This window comes from Neoarius graeffei, chromosome 27, assembly GCF_027579695.1.
Source record: "Neoarius graeffei isolate fNeoGra1 chromosome 27, fNeoGra1.pri, whole genome shotgun sequence".
NCBI lineage: Eukaryota > Metazoa > Chordata > Actinopteri > Siluriformes > Ariidae > Neoarius > Neoarius graeffei.
This window is the reverse complement of record NC_083595.1, coordinates 1,618,222-1,626,580: the sequence shown is the minus strand read 5'-3', so window position 1 is coordinate 1,626,580 and position 8,359 is coordinate 1,618,222.

The window sequence follows — 8,359 nt, the reverse complement described above, 5'->3', positions numbered from 1 at the left end:
GTGGCTACAGACAGGACAGCTAAGACTGTCATCAGGAGAGCAGCTGTTGTACTCGGGACACACAGAGGATGGAGCCCCCTACACTGAGGGCATGGCCCTGATGTTGGCACCAGAGGCACAGCGAGCACTCATCAGCTGGGAACCTGTCAACTCCCGCATCATCACAGCCAAGTTTACCACCAAGAAGAAGGACATCAGGCTGAATATCATCCAGTGCTATGCTCCCACCAACGATGCAGAAGAAGAAAGGAAGAAGGAATTCTACCAGCAACTGCAGGCAGTGATAGACAGAGGAGGAGCCAAGGACATGACCATACTGATGGGAGACTTCAAAGCCAAGATCGGATCAGATAACACTGGCTACGAGGACATCATGGGGAAACAGGGACTGGGACAGATGAACGAAAATGGTGAGCGCTTTGCGGACCTGTGCGCACTGAACCAACTGGTGATTGGAGGAAGTATCTTTCCACACAAGCGCATCCACAAAGCCACATGGAGATCTCCAGACCAAAGAACGGAGAACCAGATCGATCATATTTGCATCAGCCAGAAGTTCAGGAGGTCATGGCGGGATGTGAGGGTGCTGAGAGGAGCTGACGTGTCATCAGATCACCACCTGGTTGTGACAGCAGTGAGACTCCAGCTCAAGAAATACACCAATGCCAACAATAACACATGGACAAGATACAACGTGGGTCTGCTCAGGAACAAAGACACACAAACAGCATTCCAGATCAGCCTTTCCAACAGGTTCCAGCTACTACAGGGGCTGATAGATGACAGTGAGACAGACCTTGAGACACAGTGGGAAGAGAGCAAGAAACTCTGGCAGGATACGTGTGAAGAAGTCTTGGGTAAGAAGAAGGCCCAGCACAAGGAATGGATCTCCACTGATACCATCCAGAGGTTGGAGACAAGGAAAGAGAGGAAAACTGCACTGAACACAAGCCAGACAAGAGCAGCTAAATCAAAAGCACAGGCAGAATACACAGCAGCAGACAGAGAAGTAAAGAGGAGCATCAGGAAAGACAAAAGGGACTTCATAGATAACCTGGCAAGCCAAGCGGAGGAAGCAGCCAGACAGGGTAACCTTAAAGACTTGTACCTGACCACCAAGAAGCTGGCAGGCAAGTTCCAGCAGACGGACAAGCCAGTGAAGGACAAAGACGGAAAACCACTGACAACTGTAGATGAACAGATGAAGTGATGGGCAGAACACTTCAGAGAGCTGCTGAACCGCCCTGCCCCTGAATTATTACCCGACATCCCACCTCCGGAGAGAGAATTACCAATCAGCTGCGATCAGCCCACAAAAGCAGAGATCAAGAAAGCCATCATGACACTGAGGAACGGGAAAGCGGCTGGGCCGGACGGGATACCAGCAGAGGCCATAAAGGCAGACATTGAAACCAAGACCAGTGTGCTGCACAGCCTCTTCAACAAGATCTGGGAGAATGAGGAAGTGCCAGCTCAGTGGAAAGAAGGGATCGTGATCAAGCTGCCCAAAAAAGGAGACCTCAGAGACTGCAACAACTATTGAGGGATCATGCTCCTGTCAGTGCCAGGCAAAGTGCTCAACAGAATCCTATTGGAGAGGATGAGGGAGGCAGTTGACCCCAAGCTCCGAGATCAGCAGGCAGGCTTCCGCAGAAACAGGTCATGCGCGGATCAGATCGCCAGCCTACGCATCTGTAGCGGTTCAGTGTTCGTGCGTGGAGCACAGAGGACGGCAGGACAGAGATCAGGTTTGACAGCTTGTTTTATTATTACACTTTTCAGCCTAATAATTAGGTGCACTTTTCAGACACACACACGTTCAGCAAGCAAGAGCCCCTCTGCTGTCGCTCTCCCTCCTTAAGTAGGGCGCGGTCACTGGGAAGACACAAACACAGGTTAATTGCTCTCAGGTGTAGTGAATCTGCCACTCACCTTCCCTGACTCCGCCCTCCTGTCACAGACCGGCACTTGACCATGCCCCTGCTGCCACATACCCCCACCGCCCGACTCAGGCCGGGCGGCCGTCCGGCCTGCAGCCGACTCCCCCCCCCCCTTGGCGGGAGAGGAAGTCCGCCACGACCATCTGCGCCCCCAGCCTGTGGACCACCTTGAAATTAAAGGGTTGGAGTGCCAGATACCAACGGGTGATCCGCGCGTTGGCATCTTTCATGCGGTGGAGCCACTGGAGGGGCGTGTGGTCCGAACAGAGGGTGAAAGGGCGCCCCAGCAGGTAGTACCGGAGGGCGAGGACCGCCCACTTGATGGCCAGACACTCTATGGTGCTGTAGCGCCCCTCACGCACCGACAGCTTCCTGCTTATATACAGGACGGGGCGGTCCTCCCCCTCCACCTCCTGGGACAAAACCGCCCCCAGCCCTCTGTCCGACGCATCGGTCTGCAACATAAAGGGGAGAGAAAAGTCAGGGGAGTGTAGAAGTGGCCCCCCACACAGTGCAGCTTTTACCTCTGAAAAAGCCCGCTGGCATTGCTCCGTCCACTGGACCGGATCTGGTGCCCCCTTTTTAGTGAGATCAGTCAGCGGGCTGGTGACGTCCGAATAATTAGGTATAAACCTACGATAATAGCCAGCCAGCCCCAGGAACTGTCTCACCCCCTTTTTGGTCTTGGGCCTCGGGCAGGCCGCAATCGCTGCGGTCTTGTTAATTTGGGGACGCACCTGCCCGTTGCCCAAGTGGAAGCCCAGATACCGTACTTCCACCCGCCCAATCGCACACTTCTTTGGGTTGGCTGTGAGACCCGCTCGCCTCAGCGACCTAAGGACGGCCCTTAGATGTTCCAAGTGCCTCGGCCAGTCATTACTATATATAATGATGTCATCCAGATAGGCGGCCACATAGGTGGCGTGGGGGCGGAGGACCCGATCCATCAGCCACTGAAACGTAGCGGGTGCCCCAAACAGCCCAAACGGAAGTGTGACGAATTGGTGTAACCCAAACGGTGTGGAAAAGGCCGTTTTTTCTCGGGATAGTGGAGTCAAGGGGATCTGCCAATATCTCTTTGTCAAATCCAGTGTCGAATAAAAGCGAGCCGTGCCTAGTCGATCGAGCAGCTCGTCAATACGAGGCATTGGGTACGCGTCAAATTTAGACACCGCGTTGACTTTCCTATAGTCCACACAGAACCGGACCGACCCGTCGGCCTTGGGTACCAAGACCACCGGGCTGCTCCAGTCACTGTGGGACTCCTTGACGATGCCCATTTCGAGCATGGTCTGAAGTTCTTCCCGAACCACCTTTTTTTTGTGTTCGGGTAGCCTGTAAGGGCGGCTATGCACTACCACCCCCGGGGGCGTCTCGATGTGGTGCTCTATGAGGTTAGTGCGACCGGGCAGGGGCGAGAACACATCCGAAAACTCGGTCTGCAACTGGGCGACCTCCGTGAGTTGGGTCGGGGAGAGGTGGTCTCCACAGGGGACCGGAGAGGTACATGATGCCAATCCCCCTTTTTGAACCTCCGGCCCCAGCTCCGCCTTCTCCGGAACCACCGACACCAACGCCACGGGGACCTCCTCGTTCAAGAGTTTAAGCAGATTGAGGTGGTAAATCTGTAGCGCCCCACCCCTGTCCGTTTGCCTCACCTCATAGTCGACATCCCCGACTCGCCGTGTGACCTCAAAGGGTCCTTGCCACTTGGCGATCAATTTGGAGCTCGACGTGGGCAGCAGTACGAGTACTTTATCTCCCGGAGTGAACTCTCTAAGGCGTGTACCCTTGTTGTACAGGCGGGCTTGCCATTCCTGGACCTGCCGCAAATTCTCCTGAGTTAGGTGGGTGAGCGTGTGGAGTTTTGCGCGCAGGTCCATAACGTACTGAATTTCGTTCTTGCTTTGTGAAGGTCCCTCCTCCCAATTTTCCCGCAGCAGATCTAGGATGCCGCGCGGCTTATGCCCATATAATAATTCGAACGGGGAGAACCCCATGGAGGCTTGGGGAACCTCTCGCACTGAGAACAGCAAGGGTTCGAGCCACTTATCCCAATTACGTGCGTCCTCATCTCATCTCATCTCATCTCATCTCATCTCATCTCATTATCTCTAGCCGCTTTATCCTGTTCTACAGGGTTGCAGGCAAGCTGGAGCCTATCCCAGCCGACTACGGGCGAAAGGCGGGGTACACCCTGGACAAGTCGCCAAGTCATCGCAGGGCTACGTGCGTCCTCACTTACGAATTTTTTAATAATATTTTTGAGGGTGCGGTTGAACCGTTCTACCAAACTGTCCGTTTGTGGGTGATACACGCTGGTGTGGCTCGGCTTAATCCCCAATAACCCATACAGTTCGCGCAGTGTCCGTGACATAAACGTAGTGCCTTGATCAGTCAGAATCTCTTTCGGGATTCCAACTCGGGAGATGACGCGGAAGAGCGCCTCTGCAATACTGCGTGCTGAGATATTACGCAGAGGCACTGCTTCCGGATATCGCGTTGCATAGTCCACCAGAACTAATATAAAGCGGTACCCTCGTGCTGACCGATCTAATGGCCCGACGAGATCCATCCCAATTCTTTCAAATGGGGTCTCGATTAATGGAAGAGGGCGCAAAGGCGCTTTTGGAATGGCCGCTGGATTTACTAACTGGCATTCGCGGCATGCCGTGCACCACCTACGGACATCACCGCGAATCCCCGGCCAGTAGAATCGGGCCATTATTCAGGCTAGTGTTTTATCCTGCCCTAAGTGTCCAGCCATGGGATTAAAGTGAGCCGCCTGGAATACCAATTCCCGGCGGCTCTTCGGAATTAAAAGCTGCGTGACATACTCTTTAGTTTGAGTGTCCTGCGTCACTCGGTATAACCTATCCTTCATAATTGCGAAGTAGGGGAAGGACGGGGTGGCGTTCGGCAGGAGCGTTTGACCATCGATTACTCTCACTTGGTCAAAAGCATGTCGCAGAGTCTCGTCTCGCGATTGTTCTAATGGGAAATCCATGAGGGATTCCCCAATAGAGAGAGGAGGAACCGGCGGCTCCTCACTCTGACGCAGAGATGACGTAGATGGCTCTGCGACAGCTGCTCCCGCCAAAGCGGCACTGGGACCTCCCCCTGTTAAATGGCAGGACCCACTCTTTATTAGGCGTGTCATTAAACCCTGAAATCCCGGCCAATCAGTCCCCAAAATTAAAGAGTGGGTAAGGCGGGGATTAACCGCCGCCTTCACTATAAATTTTTCCCCTCTGAAAATAATGTGGACCAACACCAAAGGGTAGCTGTGAACATCCCCGTGCACACACAACACCTTCACCCCTTGTGCTCCCCCCAATGCCTCGTTTTGAACCAGGCTTTGGCGAATTGAGGTCTGATTACAACCCGAATCCACCAACGCCTGATATGTAGCCCCTTGGATACTCACCGGTATGCGATATGCTCTGGCCCGATCGAGGGCGGCCTCTGGCGCGTCGGGGATCCGAACCACCGCGCCCACTTCCATTGCCGTGCACTGCTGTTGAAGGTGGCCCGGCTCCCCGCAGCACCAGCAAACCGGCCCGGGCTTTCCCTCTGCACCGGTGATCTGGGGCTCACTCACCTGAGGTGGGGGAGAGACAGACATAGAAGGGAGAAATGGGAGGGCACCGCGGGTGCGGCGGGCCGGCTGGGGTGGTGCTGGCTCCCGCCTCCGCGGAGGGGGAATGGGGCGAGGATGGGACACAGAAGGAGGGGGAGAGAGAGAGAGAAGAGAAGAGATGCCGCCATCTGCTGTCCTGCTACCGGTACAGCCGCCAAATGGTCCTCCGCCAGCTCGACTGCTTGATCCAGCGACGCCGGGCAGTGGCACCGGACCCACTCCGCGGTTCCTGCTGGCAAGCGCGCGACGAACTGTTCCAGCGCCACCTGGTCAAGGATTCCTTCGGCGTCACGGTTGTTGGCCCTCAGCCACCGCCAGCAGGCGTCCCGGAGTTGCTGGCCAAATGCGAATGGCCGGCCGACTTCCTCCAAGCGCAGTGCGCGGAAGCGCTGCTGGTCTGGAGTGCACCCCACGCGCTGGAGGACGGCCCGGCGGAGGTCCGCGTAGGCCAGCCGGCGATCGGCGGGGAGCTGTAGCGCGGCCAGCTGTGCTTCTCCCGTGAGCAGGGGGAGGAGGCGCGCCGCGCTGCTCCATCGGCCACCCCGAGGCTTCGGCGATTTGCTCAAAGAGCGTGATGAACGCCTCGGGGTCGTCCTGCGGGCCCATCTTGGTGACGGTGAGGGGAGACGGGCCCGCGGTAGGAGCGCTGGTGGGCCCCGCCGACGCGAGGAGGTGCCGGAACACCTGGCGATCTTCTTGTTGGGCCAACACCAGGGCCTCGAACCGCTCTTCTTGCTCCTTTCAGAGGGTGAGTAGCGCCTGGTGCTGGCTTTGCTGGGCCGTGGCGAGGGCGTGGATCAGTTCCGTGAACGGGGAGGACTCCATGGGGCTGGGAGGCTGCTGTGCTCCAGGTCCCGGGTTTCAGCACCACTGTAACGGTTCAGTGTTCGTGGGTGGAGCACAGAGGACGGCAGGACAGAGATCAGGTTTGACAGCTCGTTTTATTATTACACTTTTCAGCCTAATAATTAGGTGCACTTTTCAGACACACACACGTTCAGCAAGCAAGAGCCCCTCTGCTCTCGCTCTCCCTCCTTAAGTAGGGCGCGATCACTGGGAAGACACAAACACAGGTTAATTGCTCTCAGGTGTAGTGAATCTGCCACTCACCTTCCCTGACTCTGCCCTCCTGTCACAGACCGGCGCTTGACCACGCCCCCGCTGCCACAGCATCATAGTGGAGCAGTCGCTTGAGTGGAACTCCACCCTTTACATCAATTTCATAGACTACGAGAAGGCTTTTGACAGCGTAGACAGGGAGACACTGTGGAAGCTGCTATGGCACTATGGAGTCCCTGACAAGATCATCTCCCTCATCCGGTGCTCGTACGAAGACATGAGCTGCAGGATTGCCCATGCCGGCCAGCTGTCCGAAAGCTTCGAGGTGAAGACCGGAGTCCGGCAGGGGTGTCTGCTGTCACCATTCCTCTTCCTCCTGGTTATTGATTGGATCATGAAGACCACCACAATAGGCAGGAACAACGGAATACAGTGGACACCCTGGATGCAGCTAGATGACCTCGACTTCGCCGACGACCTGGCGCTCCTGGCACACAACCACAGCCAGATGCAGGACAAGACCACCCAACTGGAGACCATATCGGCTGGGACAGGGCTCAAGATCAGCAGAAAGAAAACGGAGCTGATGAAGATCAACTCCACTGCCTGCACACCAATTACAGTCGGGGGAGAGTCCATCAGGGAGGTGGATTTCTTCTTCTAGCTTGGAAGTGCCATTGACCAACAGGGGGGCACGGACAGAGATGTCACAGCCAGGATCAGCAAGGCAAGGGCAGTCTTTGTCATGCTCAAAAACATCTGGGCCTCCAAAAAGGTCAGCACACGAACCAAACTGCGTATATTCAATTCCAACGTGAAGTCAGTCCTGCTGTATGGATGCGAAACATGGAGGAAGACAAAGACAATGCTGCAGAAGATCCAGACATTTATCAACACATGTCTGAGGCGCATCTACAACATCAGATGGCCGGAGATGATCCCAAATGAAGAGCTGTGGGAATGAGCAGGACAAGAACCTGTGGCCAAGCAAATTCTGAAGAGGAAGTGGCGCTGGATAGGACACACCCTCCGTAAGCCGGCATCCAGCATCACACGCCAAGTCCTGACCTGGAACCCGCAGGGGAAGAGGAAGAGAGGCCGGTCTCGCAACAGCTGGAGGAGAGACACTGAAGCAACAAGGCACCACCTGGACAGGAGCAGCAAGGACAGCCCAGAATAGAGTGCACTGGCAAAGAGTCGTAGATGGCCTATGCTCCACTGGGAGCGAAGGGCCTAAGTAAGTAAGTAATACTTAGGTATAATTTCAGCCAAAAGAGCAGAAAAGTCATTCACGAAGTCCTTGTTGTATTTGGGTAGATGACGGCGCACAGCACCAGGTCGGAATGACCCACCTCAAATAAAGTCACCTCAAAGCTGGAGGGTGGGGATGAGACGGTGCGCTGTTTACATTTAAAATCGTTTTTGTAAACTGTCGCCGTTCCCCCTCCACGACCCGACATCCGCAGGGAGTTGAAGTAAAAACAGTCAGCGGGTAAAAGTTCGACAAGAGTGCTGCACTCACTGGCACTGATCCAGGTCTCTGTCACACAGAGGAAATCCAGGTCATGGGAGCTGAAGAAATCCCTCAGGAGGAAAGTTTTATTCGCCAGGGATCTAGCGTTTACCAAGCCAATCCTGGTGAGAGCTGGAGCCTGTGGATCAGGGAGCCTGGGGCAGCGTCCTCAGGAGCCGGTGGTTTACCCCATGCTGAGACAGCTGA